This window comes from Nesoenas mayeri (assembly GCF_963082525.1).
Source record: "Nesoenas mayeri genome assembly, chromosome: 1".
In the NCBI taxonomy this organism is placed as follows: domain Eukaryota; kingdom Metazoa; phylum Chordata; class Aves; order Columbiformes; family Columbidae; genus Nesoenas; species Nesoenas mayeri.
In genome coordinates, this window is record NC_137541.1 from 67,926,388 (window position 1) to 67,945,434 (window position 19,047).

Sequence of the window (19,047 nt, forward strand, 5' to 3'; positions counted from 1 at the left end):
CCTTTTCTTTAAAATACCTATGTCTAGCTGAATAGTAGCTTTTTAATTTCCTCTCTCTTTTCTTTTCAGGAATAAATAAATGGCTTTTCCTCTTCCCCTCCCCCTTTGAAGGAGAACCTGTCTGTTCTTCTGAGTACAGCTGAATCAGTGTGCAGCTCCTCTCCCAAACCAAGTCTCCTCGGGATCAGGAAACTTACTTTCACAGACAGACTTTGTTTTTATCCACATCTGGAATGACTCATGGTGCATGTGAGTTTGCTGGCAGCTGTGTGAATAAATATCATTACATTTTTGTAGTTGAGTTTCATTTGTTATATGGGCCAGTTGGAATTTATTTTTGTTCAATAAACAGCCACAAGTAACTTCATTAAAGACATTCTTGAATCCTAGCTCTGAAGCTACACCTCTGTAACACAAGGGACTATAAGCTAACCCAGGTCTAAAACGAAAGCCTTCTCTGGAATGATACACAGCTGCCCTTGGATGCTTAAGTCAGGGAGTGGGGCATGTGCTCTGCAAGAACATTTTGCTACTGTGATTCATATAATCGCTTCTTTATTAAGAGCGTATAAGCCACAGTTAGACTTCAGTTCTGCAAGACAAGTCCTGGCCTTTTCCTCCATTTGGCTGGTGAAGAGAACAGGAATGTCCAAATCCTTAACTGGCTCTTTTCAACAATACTATGGGGAACACTAAACAGCCCTAAGGACAAACTACAATAGCCAGGCTGAATGTGGAGGGGTGATGCTGAACAAAAAGGCTACTGATAGACATCTCCTTGCTGACAGTGGCCTCAGGGAAGACAACACTGGAATCATTTATCCCAGAGCATCCCAGCATGGAGGAAGCTGCAGGTATGTACTGCCCCTGGCAAAGCTTTATCAGCAGCATCAAGGGGTGCTTCGTAGAAATACAGCCCTGGGATAATAGCAGGTTGCTGTGTGTTCGGACAGACTGATGAAAAATAGGAGGGACACAAGGAGTATTTAGAAGAATCAAGGGATAGGGGATGCTCCTTTTGGTGCCTAGAAGTGATGAGTAATTCTTTTATAGGCAAGTGTAAGCTAGGAGAAAATCCACAGACACCCATGAATTTACACTGATGTAAAGCTGGCACATAAAAAAAGGAGACTCTAGCTCACAAGGTATAAATAGAAGAAATAAGGGAAAGGATCAAGAGCTGGCATGATGGAGGTCACTGTGGCTCAGGATTACTGGGCATTGGCGGGGAGGTATGGAGAAAAGCTGTTCAGCTCCTGTCTGCCTCTTGCCAAAGTCTGGCCTTAGCCTCAGTCCCCTCATTCTTCCTCTGTCCCAGCTTCAAGTAACACCAGCTATGAAGGAAGGAGGAGGGTCAAATAAGGTTGCCCTGCTTAAAGCAACTCCACTTCTTTTCCTACATGTACAGATTTTCCTGTCCTCAGACTGGCTCAGGTTACTCCCACATGAACAGCACAGGAAGGAAATACAGTATTTTACGTGCCAAGGATATGACAAAAAGTATAATTCAAGAAGAGGATGGCTAACTAATTCTCTTGCTATATACTGCTCATATTAGGGATGGGTCTGAATGCAAGGGTAAAGTTCAGAGTGGACTCACTCAAATGTATCCATTTGGAAACTATGGAGCTGAAATAAACTGGTTTTGTGTTTCCAAGAGATGGGGAAAGAGAAAGAGACATGCCACAAAAGGATGATTGTTCCTACTCAGCTTACGTAAGTCACTTAGGATAGGATAAGTTTTTTTCTGGAGGAGGTAGATCCAGTCATCAGCATAACCAATTCTGAGATGATGTGCATTCAGATGATTTGCATCAAGAAGGTGCAAGTTGCACCATAGTAAGGGAATAATGATCTGTCAATGGCTGTGAAAAAAACCATTGTGGTGTAACTACTGCTGGAAAGACTTCAACCAGTTGGGAGGGCTTGAGGAAGTAGGCTTTAGTTAGTGAAAGCCCTCTAGCAAATGAACACAGTGGGTATAGGTGGCTTCATTAACTTAACTACATCAGCCTAGCTATCCTGGCATGGTAATCTTAATGGCAGCAGGGTCTGTTTCAAACTGAGGTAGACAAGGGAGAAGCAGCACTTAGGATGTGTACTGCAGGTTTGAAAAATGAAAGAAAGTTACAAGAAAACTTAAAATCCTGTGGAGTAACAAAGAAATACATTTTCAGTTGTCGAAGTTCTTCTGTGGTGCTGTATCATTTCATTATGTACATCTAAAGAAATAGCAGTTGCTAAGACAGGATGAAGGAGGCCACACAGGCTCCATCCACTGCTAAACTAGAATCTGAAGTATTTTGCAGGAAGATCCCTGCAGGATGGCTCTGCCTCCTGGCTGCTAGCAACAGGACACTTCCTCTGCTCCTTCACTGTCACTGCTTTATACATACATCCTAGAAAGGGAGAGGAGAAGAATCCCAGGAACTTCCTTCCCTAATCTTCCCCTCCACCTCCATCCTCTTGAGCAAGCACCTGAGGAGCAATAGAGGAGCAGCAGCTGAAAGAAACAGAAGAGATGAGTGATAAGACTGACATACAGCTCAAAGGGATATGAAGGCGTGAAATGATCTCTCCTCTTTCAGCCCCTGGAAATGTTGCTCTGAAGTTACACTATACGTGATTTTTTAATTATAATTTATTTCTCCTTAATCTGAGTTTGGCTGCAGAATCCTTTCTAGCAGTCTTCTTATTTGAGCTCTAATACAAACTTTCCTCATCTGTGTTTCAAGGCAACACAGTACAGTATTCAGATGTTCCAGCTCTGACTGCCTCTCTGTGTGTACCACAACTGTAGGGAGAATTTGACTTTAAGACTGTGAATGATGCATTCACATGTGTTTTCTTACAGGAAATGTAGCTATAAATATAACAGTTCCATGTAAAAGAAAGAATACTTTCCATGTGGCATCTCCTCAAGAAATACAAACGTCCCTTTCCCTGCTTAGAATTTGATATTTTTTTTCTCTCCCATATGGATGTATAACATAGAGAGTCATATGCTCCCTATTAAAAATCCCTGCCGATGAAGCTAGGAAATAAATATTTCAAGCATGCTCAGGGCGCTTCAACTATACGGCTTCTATTCGTCTCATGACTATATTTTATTATACATTTGCTCAGTTTCAGCTCAAAGCATTTTCTGCCTGTGCTGGAGCTTTAAATCACTACAACTCTAACGAATGCTGAAGCAGGGTGGAAATCCTCACTGTTTATAAATGTTAAACACTCCTAGATTGCTTTGAAAATATCAAGCAGAGGAGCTTTATGAAGAATTCATCCTGTAGGTGCATCTGATTGGAGAGGGTACCATGCTGCTGAAGCCAGGAGACTGAGAGCTGGTCTGCCAGGTGGTCAATATTCAGGTCTTAAATCATTGTAGTGCTGGACACTGTCACAACTGTGTCAAGGCGAATATTTATGTCTTGCCAATTCTCAAAAATTGAGATGTTGCAACCGCAAGTCCTCCAGTGCTCCCAGTATCTGTGAGACCTTTTCAGGCACAGGAAAGGTGTGACTGACTGCTGCTGCTGGCAGGCTGTTTGAGGTGAAAATGGACATTTATGTAGCTCCCAGATTAGACACCAGGACAGCAGCCTTTCCATTTGATTGCTCCATCCTGATGCTGTCAGTGAACGTCTGCACACACTGCTACTCCCACACAGTATTTTTAAGAAGCTGGAAATAGGACAGGGAAGAAAGAAGTGGGTGGAGACCGAAGAGGGAAGCTGCCAGCTGCCTTTTTGCAGCCCACGCACAGTGAAAGCAGAGAGCTGAGGTACTCCAAAGCTTTCCTTCTTCCCCATCACAGATGCTGTCATAGTGAAAGGACAACTTCAGCAGGCTGGAAGTATAGAAAACCTGCATTTCCCAGGGAATGTTCTAGAGCTATCAGTGCTTCAGGTGAGGTGCCCTTATGTGTCATCTGTAGTAGCTCATTGTGGGAAATAACTTATAATCTAAAAAGATAATAGAAAGGGAAAGAAGGCAATGAGTGATCCAAGATCAGCAGCCTGTGGGACTTTCAAGAAAAATATGAATGGAGAATATCAGCTCATGATGTCAGTTTAGCTTTGGTTTTGATGAGCTTCTGTCAAACCCAAGGTGGGGTTTCAGTCTGCCCTGACACCTCAGGCTCTGTGAGAGTCCCTTGCAAATCTTCTATCAAATAGACAGATACTTTTAAAATTTGCCATGTTTAAATTAGAAGACACAGTGTGTGCACAGAGGATGTTCCTCTGAACCAGAAACTCCACTCTGCAACCAGAGCCCTGCCCTGTTCCATCAGCCATCCAGCCTGCTAGCACATCAGCACAGTGGAACAATATTGATGCATGACACAGATATTGGTCTCCTTTCCACCACAGAGATGGGTACATGGAGACATACACACACATGTGACTCACATACTGAATGAACTGATGGCAGAGCTGGGGATAGAAACCAAGAGCTGATCCCATTCCTCTGCCCAAAACACAAGGCCTTGATCTGGCACTAAAGCAGCTCACACAGCATCAGTGTCATCTACCAAAAAGAGAAAGTGGCATCCACAGGAGGTTGAGGAATACCCTTATGACTAGGAGAAAAAAAAAGAGAGAGAGGAAAAAAATAGCTGTACAGATGCTCCCAGGAGAAGAAAATAAGTTCTTTCAAAACTGGACTACTGGTATTTGAACCTACTTGTCCATAATGACCCTTGCTGGACCCTCGGGTGAGGTTGCAGCTTCCTGCAGCAACAGTTTGGATGGTAGAATCTCACTGAACCTCAAAGCAACGGCAGCCAGAATGGACCTTACATAGCCTACAGTGCAATGGGGTTGTAAGATGGAAGGGACTCTGAGACATCTTTCAGTTGTCCTTCTGTCTCAGAGCTCCCTGCTGTCTTGATTTAGCTGCCTGAGCCCAAGCTCACATTCACAAGAGTACTTAGATACTGAGATGGTACTTTACAGATCTACATTTAAATAACAAAAATTTAAATTCTGCCCCTGCAGCTTTGGAGATATCTGAATTCCTTGTGTGACTAAGCGTCCCCTGCGAGGCTCCTTAAATGTTTGTGTCACTGAATCTACCTTGAAAACACTGACCCGCTCATATCCTATTTCATATTTCAAATAAAATATTGACAGGTGTTAATTTATAAAAAATGTATTATTTCAAATATCCCTTCTTAAGTCCAATGTTGCACTTTTTGGGTTTTCTCCACAGATGAGGCACATATTTTACTCTGTGACCTGATTGTTTGAGAAATTGCCTGCTTTACAAGGTGTCCTGGCTCAGATCCTTTCCCTGCCTGAGGAGATGTGAACACATACCATAAGAGATGACTGTAAGACTTGAATTACATGATCTTCTAGGATGGAGCTTTTCAAATTTGTTGCTGAATCTGTTACTATCTGCAGGAGGTAATTATACATTCCTTGTGGCAGAGAGAAGGAATGCAAGGGTGACTCTTTTGCCATGATCACTGCACTCACACATGAGATGCAGGATTTACTACCTGCACATCTATTTTTATTTGGAAAGAGGACATATTTCATTGACAATTCATTATTCACCAGGCTCAAATAAAATATAAGAGTTCATGTTGCCTCAGGAAGAAGGGGTATTTCAATCCCTGTTCTTGGATCCTAGTGCAGTACACTAACTAATTAACTAAGAAGATATCCCTTTCTTGTTTTAGATATAAAAAGTTGGGAGAAAATTCATGTTTACAATGAAAACCTGAGCAGAGACAAATAACTCCCACTAGCTTTAAGCTCCAAAGAGACACAAAATTTAATACATCTCTTTCTCCTTGGTATTTCCTCTTGACCAGCTTAGATAGTCTCTCTTTCAGCCTGGATTATGTGAATAATTCTCAGACATAAGGCTTTCTCGTCAGGCACTGTACAGATAGCCTAGAAACTGAAACTGGGGTTGTGAATACAACTCAGAGCAAAGCTAAGCATGTTTGCCGTTAAGCCCAGCAAAGCTAAGCCAGGGTGTCTCCTAAATCCTAGTAAGGCTGCATTGGTTAAATGTGTGTTGCACTACATAAAAGTTGCAAAAAAAATCAGAACAGTATGCAAGAGGTGTTTTTGTTCAGTTCCTCAAGCATCAGTCAAGGTGATGTTGCTCACAGCAACCCGCAGAAGAGGAAGAAGCCTGGAGGTAACAGTAGTCAGCAGAAGCTAGCATGAAAAGTCATTGATAGGAGTGTGACATCTTTCTCTTGCTGCAACTGACAAAATACTGACTGATAATTTCCTGGGGGCTTCTAGGGCAGTTGCTGATGTAAATCACTAGAGTTACACCTACCTCAGACAATACATGCGGATTTATACAGCTTATAAGTGTGTAGTCTTTGTTGGGTAATGCACCATAAGCCTTTTGGAAAATCAGACTTTTTAAAGATTCCATCAGTCCTGCGTCTTTTGCAACCTGTTGGCCACCAATGTAAACTCCAGTGGCACAAAGCCAATGCAAACACCAAGGCCATGACTTGCAGTTAAGCAACAGAAAATCCTATTAGCAGTGCTACTGTAGGACAAGGTCTGAAATGAAGCAGACAAGAATTCTCTGTCACAAATCACAGCTAATATAATAAAGGAAGGTCAGCTATGCAGAGAATTTCCTGTCTTTCAGCCTAGAAAGTCAATAAAGACAGCAGTGAACATTCACAGTGGGAGTTTTATGTTTAAGTCCTGAGAACAGCAGAAAAAAATAGTCTCTTCAGTAAATATAGCCATGAAATGTTAAATAAAATTTAAAAACCCAAGCAAATAAACAAACAAAAAAAAGCCTGAAAATAGGAAACCAAGAATAACTGAGACCGTCACTGTAGCAGAGAGAAACACCAAATGATAAACATAAGCTCACTATCACAAGTCATTACCAAGAACAGACAGACCAGAGCTTTCTACAGATTTTATGTTTTAGTTTAGATAATAATAATTCGTCAGTTTGCTGAAATTATGGATGGAAATTGTCCTTAGGTAAAGAGAAAGGTGAATACTATGGCTAATAGTTATGAAACTAAAATATTAGAGACACAATAAAGATGGATTATGTGGTGATAGTATTAGAGATGAGGTGTAATTTAGTGGCATTATGTAAAGAGTCAAATGGGAATAGGATTAAAAATGAGCTCCAGATGCAGATGAGGTTGTGGCATCAGCATACAGGTACAGGAACTGATAAGAGCTGGGCTCTTTCTTAGAAGACCTGTGATAAAACTTGAGTCAAGTACAACATGAGAGTTAGATCTCAGTTGTTCCTACTCTAGAAACTTCCACCTACTGCTTCTGCTGCTTAACACACTGATACTCCCACTTGTTTACTGCAGTGTAGCACTCGTGAGACTCTTCAGGGGAATGAGGGTGATTTAAAACAGGAGTGAGAGGACAACTCAACCCATTCCCTCCAAATGGAAGCAGAAAAATGGTCAAGCCCTTCCTTTCTCCTTGAGCAGCCATATGGGCAAAGCAATGAGATGCAACAGGTGACCTGAAAAGCGAAGTCTGAACCTTAAAATATCCTAGTCTGTAGACTGAACATTGTCCTCTGCAAAATGAGCATTCCCTACACCATCAAGCCTTTTTATGTTGAGAAATCAAAAAACAATTTCATTTCTGCTGCAAAACAAAATCTTGCTACTTTCTGGTTGCTTAATAAGCCCGTGTGCTGGTTTGACTGAAAATAAGTTAATTTTTTTCGTCAGTTAGAAACCTTTCTTCTTCATAGCTAGCACGGTCATGGTTTGGATTTAGTTTGAGAACAAGAAGATAAAACCCTGAGACAGAGTTAATGTTTTTAATTGCTGTTGTCTGGAAGTCAAGGCCTCTGAGCTCTGCCCAGAGGTGTGAGGCATCGAGGAAGAGGGGCAGAGATGGGGTAGAGCTTGACTGATCAATAAGAGTATTCCATCCCATTAACACCAGGCTTCATATTTAAGGTGAGTCAGATCTTCTGGCTAGGCTTGGAGTCTGCATGGAGTTGGGGTGGAGACCAGTTTGGGGGAGTTCTGTTTGGGACTTTCTTTAGTTTGGACTTTTGCCATCCTGCCATTTTGCAGAGGCCTCTGGACCTTTCTGCTTTTTTGTCTCTTTTCTCTCTCTGGGACCAGGTGCTGCTTCGTGGGACTGGCTGCTCAATGTGGACAGAGTTTGTGAAGAGTCGTATTGACATGTGCCTGATACCTCAAATCCACTGAGAATGTGCAGATCTTCACAGATGTGTTACTTTTCTATGCTACCAGTACGCTTGGTTGTCAGACCTCCATAGAAGCAATTAATCATTTTCTAAAGCAACAAAGTTTTCAAATATGAGAATAACTTTGTGGCAAAGGTCTTCAAGAGGAATTCAGGGACCCTTTTATTTCTTTCTCTGTGTGATGCAGGCTTCACATAAAAAGCAAACTTTGAGTAAACCATTGACTTCTCTCTGCCTTGATTCCCTGTGTAATGAAAGGGGAAGACAATGTTATCCTTGTTCCTCATCTGTAAGAGCGAGATAAGGACTCAGCAAAACAAGTCTATTCAATGTGAATCACGCTAAGCCATTTATTACAGAAATAAGTCTCCTTATATACGTAACTGTATTCTAATCACGCGTCCACATTCCAAGTATGGATTCGTTAAATGAGGATCGTGGGCTGTCCGTGCGCTGGAGTCTCACTGATGATACGTCTGATGATTCATGCCACGCCAGGACCCCGGTGATTGAGGAACACCCCTCTTTCTCACAGCAGACTCTGCCCTCAGCTCCCCGAAGCGGCCTTGAGGTTCCTTTGAGCCTGACTAATTCAGCAACAGATCTTTATCTATCAAAACCCCTCCACAGTCATCTGTTTATCTCTTTAGACTGTAAAATCTTTTGGCCAGAAACAGTGCCATACCAAGCACACATGAGCTTTCACCTCCACTGAAGTCCTGGGGTGCTTTAGGTGTCAAATCAGTCCACCATACTGTGCCTCTGGTTATAGTGAGCCACAAAGACGAAGGAAGAGAGAAAGGAATTTTCACTTTATTTTATTCAAACAGGTCACATTTTGATTCATTCCTGAATGACCAAACCAATGTAAATATTTAGCACACAGATTTGTTTAGCGGCCTTAATGGGCAAAAAATTACCAGCTCTTCCAAGTTAAAAATCAAGACACCTATTTCAGTGGTGGGAGGGTGTGAGGATACACATGAGCAGTGGCAGCTACTAGCTTCTCACTTCTCCAGGCCTTCTCTTACTCCCCTTTTGTGAAACAGCACCTTGATTGTAATGATAAAAGCTGAGACACCCAGTTTTACTGATAGCACAGAAAATAACACACTGGTTGGAGCAGAAAAAGAGGTCAGAACCAATTAAATCTCCTAGGCTGCACAGACTAAAGTAACAATACCCTGAACACATGAAGTATTGGATGATTGTTCAAGACACGCTTTTCCCACTTGTGAACTAGGACTTTTCTTGATAAACAGTTGTAAAGTGAATAGCATCTTAAACCCCCAGATTGTATCTTAGGCTTCAGGAGAAGAGACAGTTCATTGATTTAACAACTCATGCTTATAGCTAAAATCTGTCCAGGATGTCAGATGTATTTCAGGATAAAGGTGAGTGTAAACCATGGGCAATGCCCTGGATTCAAAAGAGTTCTCACAGCTGTTTTAAACCATTGCAGCTTTCAAGAGACTTCCTTCTCAGATGCCAGCACTTAATCTGCTCAGGCTTACAGGGCATCCTAACTCCTGGTGTGTACATACGTGGCAGGACAGAGGTAGATGCAAACTTCCCAGCCATCCTGCCCAGCTCAAGGAGCTGCCTCTTACTGGGGTATGTTCTCATCCCTAGCAGGCTGCACCCGCCCACTGCCACGTTGTTTAACAACCTAAAATAATACAGTATGGTGATGAAACTAGCCAAAAGCTTTTATAAAAACTGTTTTCAATAGTGCCAGTTTCCTAAAAAGCAAAAGAAAACCAAACAAACAGATTGTGTGAGTAATAGGCACACAACAGAGTTCCTTCTCCTCCAGAAAAATAACGGATGCATACAGCAGGCTGTTCCCTCACTGGAGAGGTCTACAACCTGTGAAGTTAATGTATATTCCAGCTAATGGGAATTGTAATAATTGGCACCAGGACTGCATTTAGCTCAGTACTAGCCCTAGCACAAGGGAGGCATTCAGAAGTAGCTCACATCCAAGGGCAGGAGAAATGAGCTGCCAATTCTGTCAGACATTGCCTCAGGGGAAAATCTAGCTTGCAGTGCTGCTGCACGACACGTTTCTCCAATCTCTTCCAAAACAGGCCACATCTCTTATGCCTAGAACCCACAAACCACCAAAAGACCAAACCACCAAGATATTTTGATTGTGTACAGAATAGTGCACAGGTGACAACACAAATTACCTTTCTTGTTGACGGGAAGGGTGTGAGTTGGTTTCTCTCTTAAGTGCTCTCACTTCCATCCTCAGATTGGCACAAAAGCTTGAAAGCAAATGTAATGGGAAAATAAAAGCAAAATCTTGCCTCCTATTTCTTTCCTTGAAGAGCTATACATATAAGAATATATGCATGTGTGTATATGCATATGGAAGGTGAGAATGTACTGCTTAGAGCAGTTTCCTCAGCAAGAGGGAAAGGCGCCATTCTTACCTGCCAAGCATGGTAGTACAGAATTGCTTGCACTACAGTGGCCTTACCTCTCTGATGTTTGCACTTGTATGACCAATATTAACTGAGGCATTAACCTGGCTCCTCCGCATCCCGTGAGAATGTTATAACCCTAGTTAAGGCTCTCCTCACCCTTCTTCTTAACAAGTAATTACTTACAGAAAGCAGAACTGCTTTAACCAAAGAAGAGTGAAGTCAAACCTCATTCTCCTTCTCTGAAAGGTATCGGATTTGTCTTAACACAGAACATTTTTGACAATGAAAAAGCTTTAGCGTGGCAGGAAGTCTGGTTTCCACTCAGCATTAATTGTGTCCCTGTAACAGCAGATATGATAAGCAGAACTAGGCTTAATAAACCTCATTAAGTGAGGCTTGGGTACTAAAATCCAAACCAAGAACAGCTTGGATTTAGTACTTCTTTTAGTTGAGCTCACAAAGCCTAAAAGGATTATGGAAACAGTTGAAGAAATGCTTCCAGTTTGGCTTCTCTTGAAGCCAAATCATTACGTCAGGCTCCACAGAAAGCAGTGATAGTTTTTTATCTACAGATACAGGTTTTATGAATATCCTCTTTGGAGAAACATGTAAATGTCTAATGCAAAACAGGATGCCTATCTGTCTGTCTTCTTTCATACATCTGTGTTCACACAGCTGTGACATCCTGGCTTTAAACCAGGCTTCAGATACTAGGTTTCATCAAGAAAAATCAATGTCTCTAATAATGTGGATCTGCCTGGAAAAACTCAGCATTGAGAGGGTGCAGTGGCATTGCTATCCAGACTGCAGAAAAAACAAATGCATCAGGCCTCCAGGCTTCAGAGGCTAAGTGTCATCAACAGAATCACAGGAAGGTATGACGGAAGCTGGGCAAAACCACATTAGACTCATCTCACTGTTTACACTAGGTCCCCACACATATGAGCCCACAGTAGGACACCTGTGCAACACCACTGGCATGGTGGGATTAAGTGATGAAGCAGAGGCTGGAAAGCTCTTACAGTGCTCTCATGCAGAGATAAGGTGGTCAAGAGAGCATGCAGATGTGTACTGGGAGATGAGGAATAACCTCACTGGTGCAGTGCTCCAGGGCAAACAGTAAAAGGGAGAAGAGAGCAGAGGAGAAGAGATGTGGAAGAGTCAACATTCTGACATGCACATGCAGTCGGAGCATGGAAGCAAAGGTTTGAGCCAAACTGCAGAGCATGGCTGGAGTTGAGAAAAAAATACAGAAAAAAACCATCTTAGCACACAGTACCAAGTGCAGCTCTGGACCCCCAGCTGGTCTGTCTTCCTGGCCATTCAGCTGATCAGGCTGGTACAGCTGTGAACTCCTCAGCTTCACAGGCCTGGAGCTGGTTTCCCTCCAGGACAGATCTCATTCCTTTTGCTAACAAAAGGGTAGAAGGCTGGTTGGATACTGAAAGCATGTGTGGCAAACTTTATCTGAAAACAAGCAGGTACCACTACAGTGATAACAGTGTTGTACACTGTGTGTGCTAGCAGATTGTTTAGGAACCACTCAGCACTTTAAAAAGTAGGAAAAAATATTCAGACACAGTCATCTTGAGACTACTTCTATGTACCATTAATCTCTGAAAGTAAAGTCTATATCAATATAAAGGTCGTTATTACGTATCCTCCTTTCATGACTTGTATAACTTCTTGATCATTAAACTAAACCAAAAGGACCGGGTGCATGGAGTGTTCCAAAATAATGTACATTTTCTTTCTAAAACATCCTTCTGTCTCCTCACATAGTGCTGGCCATTGCCTGTAGAGCTGAGGGAAGAGTAAAATGTGACTCTGTATCTTTAACAGATGGATATAACGGTTATGCCACCTTTTAATCAAAATGTGAGAAGGAGATAGATTATGCTGAAGCAGATGCTGTTAAGTACCAAAGTGAGATTACATGTAAATGTTAACAAACTGGGGAAGCAGGAAAAAAAAAAGGGGGGGGGGGGGGGGGGGGGGTGGAGGCGGGAGTGGAATTAAGCATAATCCTTTTGAAAGTATATAATAAAGACTGTTGATTCATTTTCTTTTCTCTCTCTCTCTTTCAGTCACTATCTTCCTTTTTAATTTTGACAGTAAGCCTAATGGAAAACACCAACAGCTGAGCTAATTTTCTCAAACATTGGACAGCAAAGGGAAAAGATGAAGGCAGCTTTGCAGATTTTGTGGGTTACTTGTGGGTTACTGCCTCTGTGATGATAAACTCCACCCCCTCCCTCAGGAGATGTGCATGTCCTGCTGTCTTTAGTTGGAAAGCTGAAAGAAACTTAGCAGATAAATGGGTTCAAGCACGTGTCCCAGGGAGATAATAGCTCTGACGTTATTCTAACTTTCTCCTAGTAAAACAAGGGCTTGAAAAACCCTTTCTGGCAAGTGGCCAGTGCATATTTCATGAGCCTCATTTTAATCACAGTATACTATTTGCAACAGAGCTCTTAGATCTTTATAGATAGCTGAATGGGGAGGAACGTCATGTTTGGTGTTCAAGTGCCAGAAAGGAGATAGGACATTGAGATGCTGAAGCAGAGACTGCTTCTCCCAGTGTGTTGACCGACTAGCAGCCACAAAGCCACAAGGATTTACGTTCTCTCCATCAGCTATGGTTGCTCTGCCTGTTTTTCTTACCTCTCTCTACTTCCTTGTCCCACAGTCTCCTCTTACAGTGACATAGTGACCTAGTGTCTTGCTTCCTTCTGATATCAGCACTTGGGGTAGGGGAATGGCAGAAGCAGAGGAGATTTGGGAGCCAAGTGCTGTATGCCAAGTTGGTGGCTTTGAGTGGTATACCTGTGGTTGTTTGCTCTGCCTCCCTCCTTGTCCAAATGCTTTCATTAGTTTATTCCTAATTATAATATCCACAAGTGCCTACTCTCTGTGGTTTTCTGTGGCTTGCTAAATAGTCTGCTGAAGCACTACTGAATTTCAGGAGAGGCAGAGAAATCATACATGCCAATGCCTTCTCAATATTCACTCTCTCTCACAGGCACATGCATCATCACAGAGGAAGGAGTTGACCCCATTGGCAGAAAAAAAAATATTTGAGACACCACCCAAGGTTATTGAATTAATAACAAAATTGAACAAAAATTTCACCATATGACTTATTGCAAGACTAAATTTCTGCCTGCCGGGTGAAAGCCCATCTAACAGTCTCTCTAAATATGTGAGGGCTACGTAAAATCAGAAGAAAGAAAATATTTGCTGAGTACAGATCTATATGCTGTTGTTGCTACCCAAGTACCACCTTCAATAGCTGCTTCTATGATTGGAGGTCTGACACTGGTCAGTAGAGACTTGAATCTTGTGACACTAGAGGACAAGAAAACTTTACACAGCAACCCACAGCCTTTGCAACCTCTTCCCCTCCTTCCTAGGGCTTGTGCTGCCTGTATCCAAGGAGTGATATGGGGCGTGGGACTAGACCTTATCCACGGATGGGCAGACCTCCCAGATGGCCCAGGAGGCTGCCCAGTGGCCATGGGGCTGTGGCTGCTCCTGTCTCCATCAACCCAGCACAGGGCTGAGGGCCATGCAGTGCTGCAAAGATGGGTCTGTTCAACAAAGTCTGTGCTCTGCCAGAAAAATATCTGAATCCAATTACCAAAAATTGAGAAAAAAGTCATGAAAATGTTGTGCTTTTTTTCTGAAATTTTCAAAGCCTGATCAAACAGAAGAAAGAGGTTGGACTTTGAATTTAAGCGCAGAGGGAGCTGAGGTTCACATTTTATTTGAATGCTGAGTTTCCCACCTTCTGGTAGTGCCAGACTGTAAAACTTCCTTAAAGTTTGTTTCAGTTTTTGTACCAAGACTCTTTCTAGCTTTTTTCTTGAAACAGGAGGAACAAGTTGTGTTTCTCCTATGTCAAAGTTTAAATGAGGTGTAAGACATCAGTTTGAAGCCATGGGGGAAAAAAAAAATTGAAAAGAAGAAAAGTTATTTGAATTATTATTTTGGATGTCTCCATAAACACAGTTTCTGAAAACAAGAAACAACTTTTTAGAAAGTATTTCTAATAAAAACCAAAATTAAAATGTGAAATTGCTTAATCGGAAATACTTTCTCAGTCATAAAATATGACCTACATTCTGGACATTTGGACCACAAAAAATCTGTTCTGCTAAATTTGCAAAATCACATGATTTCTTTTATAAACACTTAAAGGAGACAAGAAATTACCCTGTATTTCTTGTGGCTGAATAAAAACAGGAAAAAAGTGTGGATTTGGCTACAGATGAGATTTGTTAAGGCTTTTGAAGCTTTAAATCTGAAATAAAAGGAAAGAAATACCTAAAAACTAGCTAAAAGGTAAACTGTTACAAAGAAAACAAACTTTGAATAATACTCAAATGTTTCCATTCTTAATTGACAAGTGTTGTGCTTCCAGTTGACTCATGGTGCTTTACAGCTGGATGACATATCCATTGCTGCAATGCTAAGTATTCTAGGATGCCCTCCGCACTGCTGTGCAACCAAATATTGGGGTTTGTAAGTACAGCCTGCTGTACGAAATGCCAGTATGCAAGCACTTTTAACACAGTCACACAACACTGCTGCTGTATTCCCCACATCTCCACAGATGCTGCAAAACTACTGAGTGGTAAGAGAAGACATCTTTGGATGGGGACCAGAAGTAAAAGTGCTACAATGACCATCTTCATGCTTGGAATTCAATCATTCTATCAAAACATCAAAAGGAACTGTGAAAGTCATAAAAACTGAGCTATAGCAAAACAACAGTCACAAATTTGGATCAAGTCATTTCTGTGCTTGCTTCACTGAACAAAGATGTGTTTGACCTATACCTTTGGGAAGCTTTCATGTCTTGGAGAAAGTATGCAAATTTATAGTGAATTTGCCAGGGCTCTTCTAAATTTGTTCCAAAATTTATTGTCCTCATTGTTACAGATACCCTGTACATTCTCCAGGTAACCAGAAGTTCTTGCCAAAATAAAGTAGCACTAAAGATAACAGGAACATATCATCTACCAGAATCCCTGGCAGTATCAAACTTGTGCATGTCAAACAGGTTACACAATGAAAAACCTGACAGTGTTTCTGAAAATGAGGAAAATTGATGTTTAGATGGAACTTTCATAGCCCTATGAGTGTTAATTTGAAATGAACATTTAAAGAGGACACCAAGATGCAGAGCACAGTTGTATGAGTAAATGTGCACAGGTAAAGTACCCTTTACATTAATACAATGAAAGGATTAATTCAATACCACAAAAACCGCTGGGTTCACAGAAGTTCATACTCTGTGCCTTTGGCTCTGCCACTGCATATGAAGAATATCTTACACCAGCTTTGTACTGCTTTTATGCCTATGCAAAGCAAAGCAGGCCTTAACCACAACTACTGTGCTTTCAGATGGTGCCATTGAGATTAATTCACTTCATAAAACTGTTTCTCATTAACAAGACTGCAGTGCTTTGATCCAGGAAATAATAAAATGATAAACAATCACATACTTTTTTTTGAAAGAGCATTCTCACTTTTGTCCATTATTTTCAACCCAAGACTGCTAAGATGTCCTAGAAAAAGAATGTCTAAATGTTAGGGCTGTTCTGGGAAGCAAATGTTTCGGATTTATCTTAAGCACAAGCTCCTGTAGGCGAACAAAAGGCTGGATCTGGATTCATGTTGGTTTTTTTTCAATAACTTAGCTATTGAGTGTTTTAGTGTTTGCTTTGATTGTTGACCCAGACACAGGCAAGTTAAGCTTTGAAATGGTTCAGTACGGAAATGGCAGCAAGCATTGCTGCATTTTATGCTTTTCTCCCTTCCACATATATGGTTTAATCTGTAAATGCTTTATGTTTAATCTCTTAGGTCGATTAACTGCTCTTATAATTGGGTAGCATACACACAAAAAAACCTGCATTTTCTTTTAAATTATTGCATTGTAATTACTAACACCATTTAAGCAGAGAGATAATTTACCATGCATTTCTGATATACCAGGACCTCTATGGTAATTTAGTTTGTATTTTTCAATAAGTAAAAAGTGTAAATGAAAGACAAAAAAATTGCTAAGGAAACTTAGTAGCAATCTATCCTCAGTTAAGGTGTATGTTTAACACAAATAAACTACACCGAGGTTATCTACAAGTTGGGGAAATAGTTATTTTGTGGTAGTCAAGGCTCTGGACTGGGACCATAGACATGATTTCAAACATGTTGCCCTGGCTTTAATACATCATTATCTGCAGATTATTCAGCAGCACAGGATGAACACAGACATAGGGCAGAGCTACAACCACTATGGAAAACCACCTCAGCATGAAGATTCACAGATATGCTAGAGCATGGAAAAGGTTGCATACTGGTAGGTAAGAGGACAAGGATTAATCCTTTTGTGCCTCAGCTGAACAGATGTTCCAGTATTGACCCACATCGTAAGAGTCATTGTGAAACTACATTATTGCTGCCTTTGAGGCTCTGAAATACCTTTTAAGAAACAGTAAACCTGTTTATGTAAAAAAAATTAGATGGTTCATTTCTGAGCTACGAAGAAGGACTGTGTTGATGAGAAGAGCTTTTGTTATACTAGGCTGATGACCAAGCCTAGTGTTATGTCTTCCATTTGTTAGTTCGTTCTTCCTGGTGAGTAGTGGCATTTTCATGCAATTCCCAGTAAAGGAAACATCACTTATGGGCCCAAGAATGCATGAAGAGAAATTTTAGCAATTAGTGACTTATTACGTTCTTTGTTTTCACCTCATCTAGCTGAGTGTGAATACTTTCAATCCAGTCTTAAGGCAAATTTGATGAGGTAGTTATTCCTTTATAAAGTAATGAAAATAATTCAGCATTCATTCTTTTCGGCAGGAAAACCATTTTTTCTTCTGTGGATGCACTTTGCCTCCTTTAACTCAGTGGGGGAATCACATGTGATATCTTTCTTTAGTCCTAAGACAGTTCAGTTACTCCAAGCAAAAGCAAACCTTCAACAGAAAGAACCAACTGTGCAGTATGTACCTTAACACCTGCTTGTCAGGAAACTCTGTTGGAGCTTCAAACAGCAGATAATCAGGATGTAAATTTCAGATGCAGGTGTATAAATTTCACTTGAATGTGTCAACACTGTTTTGCAGGCTTTGACATTTAAAAACTTGGTTTCTTGTTCCTAACCAGTAGAGGAGCATTCAAAAATTATCTTTGGTCTTCCTCTGCATGTTTAGATGGCTAAATTACTTAGCAAGTTCAGTCCAAAGTCATGTGAGCAGTTTTGACACTCATTCTCATTTGTCACACAACTCATTACTGTCCCAAGTCTTTGATCATGCAAACCGAACACCCAGCACATTGGCATTGCAACTGAAATCAGAGAATTACACATGCATGAGCTCTAAGGAACATTTGTAAGACCGAGATACTTGCTTAGTAACATTTCAGGGTAAGAAGATAAAACGTCATTTCTGCATGACCAAAATAATTTTTGTCACTGCTTGGCTCATTCTTGCTGAAAGGAACAGTGAATAAGTCAATAAGCAACAGGGAAATTATTACTAGTATCATCTGTTTCTTACAACTAAAAAAAGTACATAGAAGAGCTGAAGCCAGGCAAGCCTCAGAGTGGCCTTTAAATGTGACCGTATTCCTTAAAATACATGCTTTATATGTGGCCATGTTAGTTAACTTTAAAATGGTTATGTGAAACTGGTATTTACTGGTATTATGAGTACTGATGCCTGGAACAGGCTCTGAAATAGTGTAGTCATCATGTTTTAATTTTGTGAAAAACATTTAAAGAATGACTAACAGTGTTCTAGAGCCTTCTTGAAACACTAGATTCATAGAATTGCAGAAAAATAAAGGTTGGAGATCCTTGGGGATAATCTAGTTCAGCCTGCTCAAAGCAGAGCCAGGTAGAAAAGCAGGTGGCTCAGGTCTTGTCTAAACAAGTTGCAAATATATCCAAGAATGGACACTGCTTCTAGTGATTGTTAGAGATTGGCTAATCAGAATCAAAATCACTGATCATTTTGATGGGAACACATCCCCGAAGTGTTTTTCACTCTCCCATTTCCCATTAACAGGCTTCTCAGCAGAGAGTGAAAGACCTTTTGATGAAGTTGGGTTAAATCTAAAGAGATTGTCTAGCTAAAAGTTGAGAAACTGACCAAGCTGTCTTGCATCATTTAAATAGCTTGGGCCAAATCCAGATCCTCTTCCTTGGCCTAGACTCCCACTAAAGTCTATTTGAGTTTAAATATATAGCTTGTTCACAGCTTTCTGTCAGATTCTTTCCTTACCCCAGCTCCTGATTTGGACTGGCTGCTGAAGTTAGCAAGAGGATTTTTACGATGCTTCTCTCCTTCCCGAATACACAGTACCAAAGACACAATGTTTTTATAACTGTCTGACCTGAACACTC